Below are 13,140 nucleotides of genomic sequence, written 5' to 3' on the forward strand. Positions count from 1 at the left end.
GGGTTTTAACGAAAAACAGCTCTCTGTAGGGTTACTGGATGCTCAGGTTCACTGCTAATCAGCATGCAAAATCTATAAATCCTTAAAATAGTCTTATAGGGTTTGTATTATTACTAAACTCATTTCCTAGATGAGCAAACTCATTCACCAGTACATAGCTAGCAACTGGGAGGGCGGAAACCCTAACTGAAATCCATCTGACCACACATGTCTGTATTGGGCAACTGGAAAAGGATGGGATGGCAGCTACAGTGGGGGAGACTTTGTTGAAGGGTAGGGATGTCCAGCATTCCAGGGTGTCCACATCGTCTACCCTAGCGATTCACGAGATGTCATGGCCTTTGTCCAGGAAGCTCATAAATCGCATGAGGCACAGCTGAAACCATGGCAGACATCACCCTTCCGCATCCCACATGAAGAAACAGACCATTGAGGAGGCCAGGCAAAGGCAGCGGGACATCCAGGAGTCCTACCTTTTCCTGCAAGGGCCCAGGTGAGAACCCACCACACTGAGACAGCCTCCAGAGCTCACACCATTGGCAGAAGTGTGATTCCCTGGGATCCCACACAGGAGCAGTCTGATCTGCCCTCTGGCCAACTTCCCACCCTGGGTATAAGCTGGTTCTGCCCAAAAGAAAGTAGGATTCCCAGTCCTGGCCAGAGGTGGGTTGGGAGATGTGTTCCAGTCTGAAAAGGGACTTCAGGGAAGCATGGAGTAGAGGAGAGCCAGCCTTCGATGTAAGGATTCAAAGTCTATTTCCACTGGCTCGTTGCCACTGACATCTCCTCCAGGGAATTGAAAGTCCCCTAAATGCTTGGGGGACACAAGGTCTGTCCTCAGAGGGAGGCCGGGGAGAGGGAGCGTAGCCCTGTGCTTGCTGGAGCTGCAGTTTCCTGTCCTTCCATCTGCCTTCTGAAGCCCAGATTGTCTCTCAAGCTAGCTCTCCTGATAGTTCTTTGTTTCTCAGACCATAGCGGAGGCTGAGTCATTGAGGGATTTTAATTTGGAAAACAAGATTACCAAAGAAAGAAAGAAAGAAACCACGATTCTATTAACAATTATGTGCAGAACAAGACCAAAGTTACAACTTTCCTTTTTTTTTCCCCCCTCCAAATTCAGTGCTGACATTAGATGAGGGTTTTCAGAATTTCAAAGCAGGCTCCATTCTCATGGAACCAGAGGCCACTGCAAGAAGAGCAGAAAGTTTGGTTCTAGAACTTTTATTTCCTTTAATGTCAAAGCCCAGATGAAAATGAGAAATCTGATTTAACTGTTGGGGCCAGGAAAGAGCACGACGAGGAGACTTTTTAGAAGAAACCAGGGCACAGGGAAACTCTCTGAGAAAAAGGCACAGAAAACCTGAAAGCAAATGTCAGGGGGGGAAAAAAACCTGATAGGCTTATTCAAACCCTCAAGGCCACCCTGGCTTGTTATTTTGGACCCCGGAGGAAGGGTGGGAGATCAGGACCCTCATCTGACTGTGACTCGAAGACCACCCTGCATTCTTGCCTCTGCAGTTTTAAAAGCAGCCCCTGCATCTCAGGGCAGAAGCTCAGCACGGGGTGAGCTTTGTTGTCCTGTCTTCCTGCCAGTCCTCTTCCAAGCCGAGCTGCCTCTGTCATTGCCTTGTTTGATATTCTCAAATCCGGCCTGAGGCAGATGATGGGGCCACAGGAGGAGAATCCTTCAGGGTGTCTTGTTTGGTTTGGAAATATTTAAATGTCTGCTGCATTTCCTCAGAGAGGGGAAAAGTCAGGGCCTGTGGGAGAGCCCTGCACTCTGGCCACAGCCCTGCAGGGACCCCAGCTCCTCTGCCCCTGACCTGGGACTGAAACCCCGGGGGCCCCCCTCCCTACATTTCCACCCTGAGCACCATGAGAAACTCAAGACCATCCAGACATTCCCCACAACCTGTTTACAGTCAAGTGACTCAGCCCGTCACTCTTTTCAAGCCAATGTAGCAATTGTCCATGATTACAGAAACCTTCTCTGCTCCTGGAAAAATCGCCAACACATTATTAACCTAGGCAATGAGACACATGTTTTCCATAGATTTAACTGCTAGTGGTCACCGCAGATGAACAGAGCCCTTTAGAAGGAAGAGCGTGTAATTAAGATATAATCTATTCTGCTTTGTAATATATGAAGCAGTAAATGGCTATGAAGACTGATTAAATTCTGCAGCTTCCCTTTGGCACGTAAGCATCCTGGAAGCTGGTGGAACCCTGTGTGCTGTAAAGGCGGCACTGACTTCACAGCCTCTGGGGGATGAACTTTCAGTGACATGCCTGCCTCCTCCTGGGGTTCTGGGAGCGCAGTAGTGGTCCATCTGAGACTCAAACTAACACCCATCTCAGGAACACAGCAAGATTGACAGAGCGACGTGGGAAAGCAGGATATGATACTGATTAACTGATACAGAGCGGGCTTTGCTCAGTCAAAATATTGATGGAGGCAAGGACTTGTGGTAAAAGGAGATTTGATTGTGTAAACACACAGCTCACCATCGAGGCTCCCAGCATTAGGCTCACTGCCTGCCTTTCAGGGATAAAAAGCACAACATGGTTTTTTTCATGTTGTCAGGAGTCTTTCGAGGCCTGCCTTTGACAGGTTAAAAAAACTGAACACTTTTTACTTTATACCACTCCACATGAGGGGAAAATTCAGTCATTTCCTGTGGCTCTGTGCAGAGTTGACGTGGCCTGTGGCTGATTGTCCAGGTAGCTAGACCTGCCCCTCATGCACAATGTAGAGTCTGCACCAAGGCTCTTGCCAGAGAATCTAACCTTAATCTCTGCTGTTCGAGTCTTATCGAAAGCTCATTTTTAAGAAATAGCATTCGTGAGAGATTACCCAAAGATATGCAGTCCATCTGACCTACATTCCATCCTAAGTGCAGAAGCCCAGCCAAGAGCAAAGGATTTAGGAAAGAACGTGGGACTCCCATCAAGTTGCCCCTGTGAATGGCACTTGGGTGTTAGCCTGAAGCCCACAATGGGGGACATTAGAAAGAGCAGTGATTTGATTCTCATTGGTATATTTACCGGGAGGGCTGTTAAGGACACGTTCTGTTCCTTCTGGGCATCCTGTAAACACCCATTTGCTTCTAACCTATGAACTTCAAATGATGTCAGTGATCACATCTCACTCTTGTCTCTGGTCACAGAAAACTTTCTGAACTCAGCCCCCACCCCCTCACCCCACCATGACTCTAGAGCTCTCCTTGGTAGGCCTCTTGCTTACTGGCCCTACGGGCCTTCCCTCGCCCCCAACTTCCTCTCTTCTGTTAAATATATCTCTGCAAGCTGCCTCAACCTTTCTTTTTTCCCCCTCCTTATCTTGGAATGCTTTTGATTCAATTTTTAGTTTTTTGATATTTTTTTTTTTATATTTTAATTTTTACTCTATTTTTTAACGACCACATGCACATCACAGATGTGCAATAGGGTCACTAATCTAGAGGCAGAAAACTAAACCTCCCTCCTTCCACTACCCCTCTGTGTCAGAAACAGTCCTTCTTCACTCTCTGTGTGTCTCAGAGATAGTCTACACATGCACTACACATGCATGTGGGAACGAATTCAACATCTTCATTATAATTTTGATATGTACTGAAACTAAGCAAAATTTTCTCTAACTTCCCAGTTGGCTATTTCCTTTTTATTCTTATGCACTTCCTGATAAGACCTTCGAGGTCTTGCTGAAAAAAGCTGTGCATTTCCTTAAAAACACACACATGTGCACACAAACTGCTTTTTTCATGTGTAGAAATGGGTAAAAAAAATTTCTGCCTGAACCGTTACCAAGCAAGATTCAAAATCTATAAAGAGAGGAGAGGACCACGAGGCCAAGGAATTCCAGCAGCTGGTATCACCTACTGCAGGTGAAGGTAGATCACAAAAGCAATTCCATCTCTGAAGGCTTCGTGAGGTTTCCAGCACCAGCAGAGGAAGTACAAGGAACTCTGCAGCCTCGTGTGTCCCTTTGGGCTGCTGGCTCCCATCCTCAGGGACCCACCGAGAATAGTGCAGTGATCTATGTTGCTGCCTGTGTCCACGTGGTCCAACAGGAATGCACTATGGGAGAGAAACCTCAAGTCATCGGTTTTGGAACTTCAAACACAATCTTGTGGCTTTGGGTTTTCTTACAAGAATCAGAAAAGTAAATACACTTTATTTATGTGTAGAGGCAGAAACCATCGAACTGCATTATAAAATGGCAATCTCAGGAGGGTGTGGGGGTATTACAACAAGCATCATCTCTGTGCCCAGCTGGGGCTGAGCTCTGAGTCATCACGGTGACCATTCAGGTGAGCCTGGGCAGCAGTCCTCACTCTGCCCTTTTAGAAAATAACAAACAAATCCTCCCAGGCTTGAGGAGAGAAGCGCTCCAGGGCGAACCAAGTAGCCAAGTTCCCAGGCAAGCTGACTACTTCCAAGTGGAGACAGGACACTGTTGTTCTAACTGTTATGCTTTAGAGAAAGCAGACGATCTTGTGGGGGAGCTGACCGGGGGATGTGCAAGAGACAGTATGACAAGAGCCCAAGCACCTGCAATATAGCCATCCGTTCACACAGATCAGCTCGTTCAGTTTTCTTTTAGCCTTTGCAGACAGGCCTCCTGCTATTTTAGTAAAAGAACATGAGGCTAACATGGGTTAAGTGACCCATCTGAGGCCATAGGGCAGAGCACTAGAGGAACGGAAGAGGAAACCAGGCTCTGTGCTTGGATTTTGGAAATTGTCCATTGTCCTTCAGGCATCCAGAAAGGGAACACACTTTTCCCAACTTACTTTACGAGTCCTTTCTGAGATCTTTGAAGACAAAATCTGAACCCTCTGGCAAAATTCAGAGATCTTGGGAGGTCTACAGCAGTGGTTCTTAACCAGAGACCATTTGGGGCCCCAGGGCATAGTTGGCCATCTTTGAGGATGGTTTCGGTTGTCAGGATGCCTGGGTGGATTAGTTGGTTAAGGGTCTGCCTTTGGCTCAGGTCATGATCCCAAGGGTCCTGGGATCAAGTCCCAAGTTGGGCTGCTTGCTCAGCGGGGAGCCTGCTTCTCCCTATGCCTGCTGCTTTCGCCTGCTTGTGCTCTGTCTCTGACAAATAAATAAAATCTTAAAAAAAAAAAAAAAAGTTTGGTTGTTACTGTGCAGGGAAGGGTAGTTGGTACTGTTGTCTAGTGAGTACAGACCAGGAATACTGCAAAATACCCTGTGTATGCAGGCCAGCCCCACAAGGAGGAATCATTTGCCCTAAGATACCACACAGATTGACAGAAATGGAAAAACGCTGGTCTATTGGTATAAAAAAGTCAAAACTTGTAACTGATTCAACACTCTTTAAGAAGTCTTATAGACCTTTAAGGAAAGCATTCTTCTTTGTAGCCACATTGTATCCTTCTAATTAATTTTGTTGTGTCTTTAGTGCCTATCATTAAGTGGTGTTAGCTCCTATCACTGGAGATCTTATTGCCCAAATAAGTATATTCCAAGTAAAATCTACCTAAAGAAACAGTCCATTTTGCTACAGATTCATACAATACAGTGGAGATGAGGCTTGACAGAAATCTGGATGCCGAATGGACAGGACAGGATACGCACTATATAGCAAGAAAAAGGATGGGATACTTATGCAAGAGAGTAGGACACTTTTCAAAGGTATAATTAACATGTAAAAGTGTATAACATGATGATTTGATATTTACACACCTTATGAAATGATCACCACTATAAGTCGGGCTATCATCTGTCACCATAGAAAATTTTTACACTATTATTGACTGTATTCCTTATGCTGTACTTTCTACCCCCATGTCTTATTTATTTTATAACTGGAAGATTGTACCTCTTAATCCCCTTCACTTATTTTGCCCATCCAACCCACTCTGGAAACCACCACCTTGTTTTCAGTGTTTGCGAATCTTTCTGTTTGGGGTTTCTTGTTCATTCTTTTTGCTATTTAGATTTTATATAAATAAAATCACATGATATTTCTCTTTCTCTGTTAGACTTATTTCATTCAGCATAATAGACTCTAGGTGTATCCATGTTGTCACAAATGGCAAGATTTCATTCTTTTTTATGGCTGAGTAACATTCCTGTGTGCATGTATCACATCTTCTTTATCCATTCATCAGTTGATAAACACTTAGGTTGTTTCCATATCTTGGCTATTGTAAATAATGCTGCAGTAAACATAGGGGTGCATATATCTTTTCAAATTAGTGTTTTCATTTTCTTTGGTTAAATACCCAGAAATGGAATTACTAGATCATATGGTAGTTCCATTTAAGTTTTTTTTTTTTTTTAAAGACTTTATTTATTTATTTGACAGAGAGAGAGGTCACAAGTAGGCAGAGAGGCAGGCGGGGTGGGGGGGGAAAACAGGCTCCTTGCTGAGCAGAGAGAGCCTGATGTGGAGCTCACTGAGATCATCAAATATCTTCTACCATTCAATTGGTAGCCTTTTTGTTATGTTGATGATTTCCTTCACTGTTTTTAGTCAGGGCACTCCTTGTGCATGAAGAGTATTGACTTTAAATACATCAAAACCTCAAATGATAGCAGTTGTTAGGGACTCTTGATGAAATGATTTTCCCAGAGTTCCCTGAGTCTATCGTGGATTTAACATCACTTCCATGGCAGCTAATTTATCATCATTCCACATCTATCTCAGACACAGATGCAGCTCCCACCAAACAACCCCACAGAGGACACAAGGAGTCCCAGCACAGTGACGGCTCATCCTCCCCCAGATGAAAAAGGAGATGTTTGTAACGTGGCTGCTTCCCCGCCTCTTCACTCCAGGGCATTCTTACATCTGGCAGGACTAGAAACCACAAGTCAAACACAGAATAATTCAACTAGCTAACAAAGAGATGATCAAGAGAGCTTTTGGCAATCTCTATTGCTATCATTTCGCTTCTGTTCTTCTTTCTCCGTTTTAAAATGTTTAGTAGTTCTGGAAGCACGGTGACTAGAGAATATGCATCTATAGATCAATTCTTAAACTGATAGTGTAAGTTTCTCAAAAGCTATTGTTCTTTATTCATTGTCGTAACAAAAAAATTGAAACAACTTTAATTAAAATTTGAAAAAAGAAGCAAATCATCTGTAGTCCCACATTTTCAGAAATTTAAGCAATAGACACACAGGGAGAAAGGAGGGCAGAAGTGGACCCACAAAATGCAACAGTCACAACCTATGAAAAGCCATACTCAACTGTAGCCAGTTGTGGACAGACAAGATATGCTGATTTCCCACAAGCCCAGATTATTATGTAAAATCTCTCAGTTTTTAAATATTGACTTATATTTTTTAAGCACTCTGCCAGCTAAAAAAAAAACACATCTGAGTAAAATTCAAACAACAGGCCACCAGTTTGAAATCTTGGATATATAATTTTGCATCCAAAGAGGGTAAACAGAAGAAATTGGTGTGAGTTTATATATTTTTACAACTTTAATAATCGTGTCATTAATAATATAATCATATTATTAAATGTACATGAAAATACATTCTCAATAATATTAATGGGCTTTAGGCCTCTGAACTTGAGAAGTCTAAAGTGGCAAAAGAAAGATGTTGGTGAAACTTCTGATTTTTACCAGGAAAACATGACTTGGTCCACCACAGTTTCTTGCATATAACTTAGAACTCATCTTTATTGAGAGAAATCTACTAGTAATATGAGTGTGTAGCAATTGAGGATGGAACTGAGAAGATTCTGGGACAAGTAGTGACGGTGCTCTGAGACCATAGGGCCAGGGCTCCTGCTGCGCAACACAACTGGAAGGAACACCTTTGAAGAATCATTAAATTATTAAGAATATGAAAATTTCCTTTTCAATGCCCAATCCAAATGAACTAATTTGTAGCCCATATCATAAGTGGATGTAACTGTGGAACATTGCACACCCACTTCTGCAGAGTTTTCCATCTTTACAGGAAGGGTGGGAAAGGTTAGCCATTTCAAGCATAAACAACAGAGTGTATCTGCCATAACTTGGAATTAGAAAAAATTACGAATTTATTCATAAGTCAACTTCACTCAGGTGTTAATATTTATCTATTGCTCACTCTTGGAGCATCTTAGACCCTGGAAATACAGAGATAAACAAAATTGACATTGTCCCTGCCCTCATAGAGCACATGTCCTGGTGGAGGGGACATAAAATAAATACAAGTATCCAAACGCTCATATAACTGTAAAAAAGTGGCAAATACAATGAAGGCATTACAAAGGCCCTGCAGGGATGCCTGGGTGGCTCAGTCATTAAGCGTCTGCCTTTGGCTCAGGTCAGGATCCCAGGGTCCTGGAATCGAGCCCCGCATCGGGCTCCCTGCTCCGTGGAAAGCCTGCTTCTCCCTCTCCCACTTCCCCTGTTTGTGTTCCCTCTCTCTATATATATATCTCTCTCTGTCAAATAAATAAATAAAATCTTTAAAATAAAATAAAATAAAATAAAAAGCTCCTGCAGAAGTGCCTGTGAGTCCTGTCTTGTGTAAGCAATCTGAAAATTAATGGGGGGGGGCGGAGCACAACCATCTACTGGGGCTATGATGGGCACTAATCCACAGCCCAGAATTCTCGCCTGAAGCTATTCAGGCAGCAAACCTTGAAAGTATGGAGGTGAAAAGTATTATTCGAATTGCTTAGATGCTGTCATTAAAATTACACCATTATGTCTTTGAAAGAAGTAACTCATTACCACAGGGACACAGATCATATGAGGGGCAACCATTTTTCATAGCAATAAGCTTGTACATCAAGGGCTGGAGGCAGAGTTACTCTTGCTGCTGGCCCTGGTAAACCCACATGTAGACTGGTATTTTACCACTAGTCCCTGAAGGAGACCGTGGAGACCATCCCCCACCCCCAGACTCACTCTAGGATGAGGAAACCTCGATCCAACCCCCAGACGATTTATTAAGTATCTGCTCTTCTGAAGCAATTTCCTCTTGAGCTTATGACCCACCATCACCAAAAATGATTTGCTATTGAGGACATACAGACAATCAACCCTTGATTGTAAAACATGAGCATCTCCAAATAAAGATTTATTTTTGTTTCCTGCTGTGCAAGCTTTGAGTAAGAGATTGCCAATGAGATGCTGCAGAGTGTGTGACCAGCAGAGTCCCAAGGCTAACTCTAGTCATGAGAAGGACTAAAATTCAAACTTCTTTCTATAATTCTCTTCCAACTACTTTATGAACGGAGGTGAGAATCAGGCTGTGTGGTTTTCATAGGCAACACGGATCTTAAATAAGAATCTGGCTATGCTTCCTCCCTCAGCTGTTTGCCAATCACAATATGGTTCTAGCAAGGCTGCCAGAAAACAAGCAAATTACCATTTCTTGTGCTCCTTCTCAAGACCCACAGTCCAGCTGATGGAGCAAGAGGGCCAAGTGTAAGAGTAAAACACTGACAGCTGCTTTCATTGATTTGCATGCATGTCTTGAACGTCAACAGTGTGTAGATCCTTTCCACACAGCTGCATGGAAGCGGGTGTCCTTGTTTCCTCATCAGTACAATAGGGGTAAGACATGCTTTATGAAGATTAGATAAGATCATTCAGGTCAAATATTTCAAACAGATCCTGGCATATAGTAAATGCTAAATAAACTTAGCCATGAGTATGACTTCCTGCTCACCTTCCACTGACTAGTCATTTACGATTTCTGGCCCCTCCACCTCAAAAGCAGAAATTGGCCAGGTGACCTAAATTTCTTCCTGGTTTTAAAACTCAATAATACCAGAAAACACTACTTCAATGGCTTTCAGAACAGAAATCTCTTGAAATCCCAGGAAAGGATTTCAAGTTCCTGAATAAAATGGGGGAGTATGGTTCAAACAACCTCATGTGAATGCCAAGATGTGTTGCAACCTCAGACTCCTGTGGGATCATAAAGTGTCTTGGCTGATGGAGGTGACGGAAACTGTGTACTGGTCCTACATTCACCAGGGAAGAAAAAACGAACAATTCACAAGTTATCATATTTATATAGATAATTTTTGTCTTTATAATAATGACTATCGTCGAATAATTATATGTGCTAGGTCCCATATTAGGTATTTTATATACGTTTTCTTTTATCTTCCCATTGACTCCATCAGGTAGATTTTTATAGGTAAGAAAACAAGCCTCAGAAAGGGCAAGTAACTTGCCCAGGACACAGAGCTATTATCTCCATTCTCAATGGTGCAGCCTGGAATTACACCCAAGTGTGTGAAGCTTTGAAGCCCACTCTCTTTTCACTGTGTTATGCACCCAAAGTAGTTCTTGAATGTTTTTACAGGAGGAACTTTTATTAGTGTGCGTGAGAAACAGCAGTACTCTGGCCGCATTCATTGGCCAGCCTCAGGGAGTGTGTGTGAGTAAGGGATGCTTCAGGAACGGCATGAGCTGCACAACCTCCCTGGACCAGGTCAGAGAGGCAGCTGGGGTCAGCAGGGACACGGCAATTTTGGGGGGAGTTATTGTCCATTGCGGTAAACAGGAGGCCGTTGATGCTGACTGTACAATGAAGAAAAGCCACTCTCAAATTTCTACCCCATGTGGCTTCTCATGGTTGGAAAAAACAAAGCCTGCCAATATCATCCACCACCAAAGAGAAAGGAGCCCCGAGGCCTTGGAAGATGGACCACCCGTGAGAAGTCTAATCAGGATCAGGCTTCCCAGCACTGAGGAGGACGGGGTGCATCGCGATGAGAAAGTCACCACCGTGAAATGCCTTCCAAACCTCCCCTCTATGCAAAGCCCAAGTCAACTGCTCTAGCAGGGAGAGGGCTGTCTGAGGGCATTCCACATGGGTCTCACCCCAGTTACACTCAGGGAACCTCCACCCAAGGCACGAAGCATAGTATCTTCTCTTCACTCAAAATAGAGCTTTCCTTCTCAAATCCCCAGCATCCAGCTCTGCACCAACACTAACTCATTCTCCCAGCCCAGAGTCATCAGTCCACTTTTCTAAGAACACCTAAATGACCCTTACAGATCACCAAGTCTGTAGCTGACACTGCTTCCATGCAGAGGCAGGTGTTAACAGCTGGTTTTTACAGATGACCCAAGTGAGATTTAGAGAAGTAACAAATCTGCGCCTGGCCAATGGCCACCAAGCAAGACCGTAGTAGGGGTAGGCTTCCAGATCATGTTCTGCTGTCTCACTTTTATACCAAGGGAGAACAGATACAAACATGTGAAAAGCTAAACAAACAAACAAAAAGAATCCAAAAGTAAAGATATGCTGGGGGCCTAACCCAGGGCTTCTCTGAAATGCCCATGAGGCATCCAGTATCAGATGGAATTGGGGGACTGGAGTGGCAGCAGGTCACTTCAAGGGTTTGCTTTTCATTTAAAGATGCATTTACATTCTATTTACATATTCATTTACATGCAAATATACATTTACATATAATACATAAATGAATGACATGGCTGTGTACCAATAAAACTTTGTTTACAAAAGTTATTTGTTCTTTCCTATCCCTGCTGCTCCTGTGGACAGCTTTCTAGGACTCCTTCTGATACTGCCCACCCTGTCCATTCCCAGCAATATCCTCCAGTGCTCAAGGTCCCAGCACCTCTGCCTTCTGTGAGGACCTCCATAGTTTCACTCTCTTCACTCCTGCTCTATCTCATTATTATCATTTCTCACTCTGCTCACCAGCTCCTCTCTTTCCTCATGCTCCTCTCTACCTCCATCCTCACATGGATACTTCCCCTTGGGCACTCCCTTCATGAGCCCCAAGCATCCACGTGGCAGTTAAGTTTCATTGTCTATGTGCCACGCATCACACAGGTTAGCATGAGAATCCTCCCTGATGGTTTCTCCCATGACAACTTGGTCTCAACTAGCCTGGTAAGCAAGTTGATTGCAGAGAACATATTTTACATTTTAAAGATGTTCCTCTACAGTACTCAGTGCTTTTTCTTTTTTTTCTTTTTTTCTTTTTTTCTAAATACAAACTTTCGAGCACAGATTTAAATGGTATCATTTGAAGGGCTTGTTGGCTTCTAGAATAGGGGTTGGCAAGCTTTTTCTGTAAAGGGCCCAATAGTAAGTATTTCAGCTTTGCAAGACGTATGGTCTCTGTCACAACTACCCAACTCTGCTACTGGAGAGGGAAAGCAGTCTTATATAATATGTAATTGAATGACATGGCTGTGTACCAATAAAACTTTATTTACAAAAGTGAGCTGTAGTTCTCCCACCTCTACTCAGGAGTGGAGATCCTTGACTGGGACCCTTCAAATGTGGATTGCTGATTAGGACACTTCGAAAGTTAACTCACAGTCCATCACACATAGTTTTCAGGTGTACCCAGATCACAACATAGTGAAGTATATTAAGGATATAAAAGATAGTATGGCAATACTTACCATACTTAGGCTATTAAAACCTAACATCCATTGAGCATTTGTCATATGCTAGGGAGAGCACCTTAGAGTATTTATTGTTTAAAGCCACACAAGAACCATCATAAGCACTACTATTGTTACTACTATTTTATGGATGAGAAAGCTGAAGCTCAAGAGGGGACAACTGATCAACCTTATAATCAGGGTTATAAGAGGGGTCACCACAGACAGATGGGCTCCAGAACCCACATTTAGGCTGTCTCCAAGTGGCAGATTAAAGACCAGGGTCTGACCCTTTGTGTCACCACAGAGCAGCTGCATAACTCTGGGCACAGCACCCTTAGCCTCAGTTTCCTGTTCTTCAAAATGGGGATGATCATTGCTCCTTTTGGGGGCTTTTGAGTGTATTTTTAAAAAGATTTTATTTATTTATTTGACAGAGAGAGAACACAAGAAGAGGGAGCTGCAAGCAGAGGGAGAGGGAGAAATAGGTTCCCTGCTGAGCAGAGACCCTGCTGTAGGCCTGAGTCCCAGGACTCCAGGATTATGACCTGAGCCAAAGGCAGATGCTTAAATGAATGAACCACCCAGGAACCCCTGGATTTTGAGTATATTATATAATATGTGTGAAAATGTCCAGTACAAGGGCACCTGGGTGGCTCAGCCATTAAGCAGCTGCCTTGGGCTTAGGCCATGATCCCAAGGTCCTGGGATCTAGCCCTGTATCAGGATCCCTGCTCTGTGGGAAGCCTCCTTCTCCTTCTACCTGTTTGTG

At 43.6% G+C, this 13,140-nt stretch overlaps 1 pseudogene; it reads left to right on the top strand.

Annotated features, from left to right (window-relative positions):
* The first annotated feature begins 413 nt into the window (after positions 1-413).
* The window catches only part of LOC111156669, a 49,815-nt pseudogene continuing 37,088 nt past the window's right edge, over positions 414-13,140 (top strand).

This window comes from Enhydra lutris, unplaced genomic scaffold (genome assembly GCF_002288905.1).
Source record: "Enhydra lutris kenyoni isolate GAN:26980312 unplaced genomic scaffold, ASM228890v2 scaffoldscaffold48, whole genome shotgun sequence".
NCBI classification, from domain to species: Eukaryota; Metazoa; Chordata; class Mammalia; order Carnivora; family Mustelidae; genus Enhydra; species Enhydra lutris.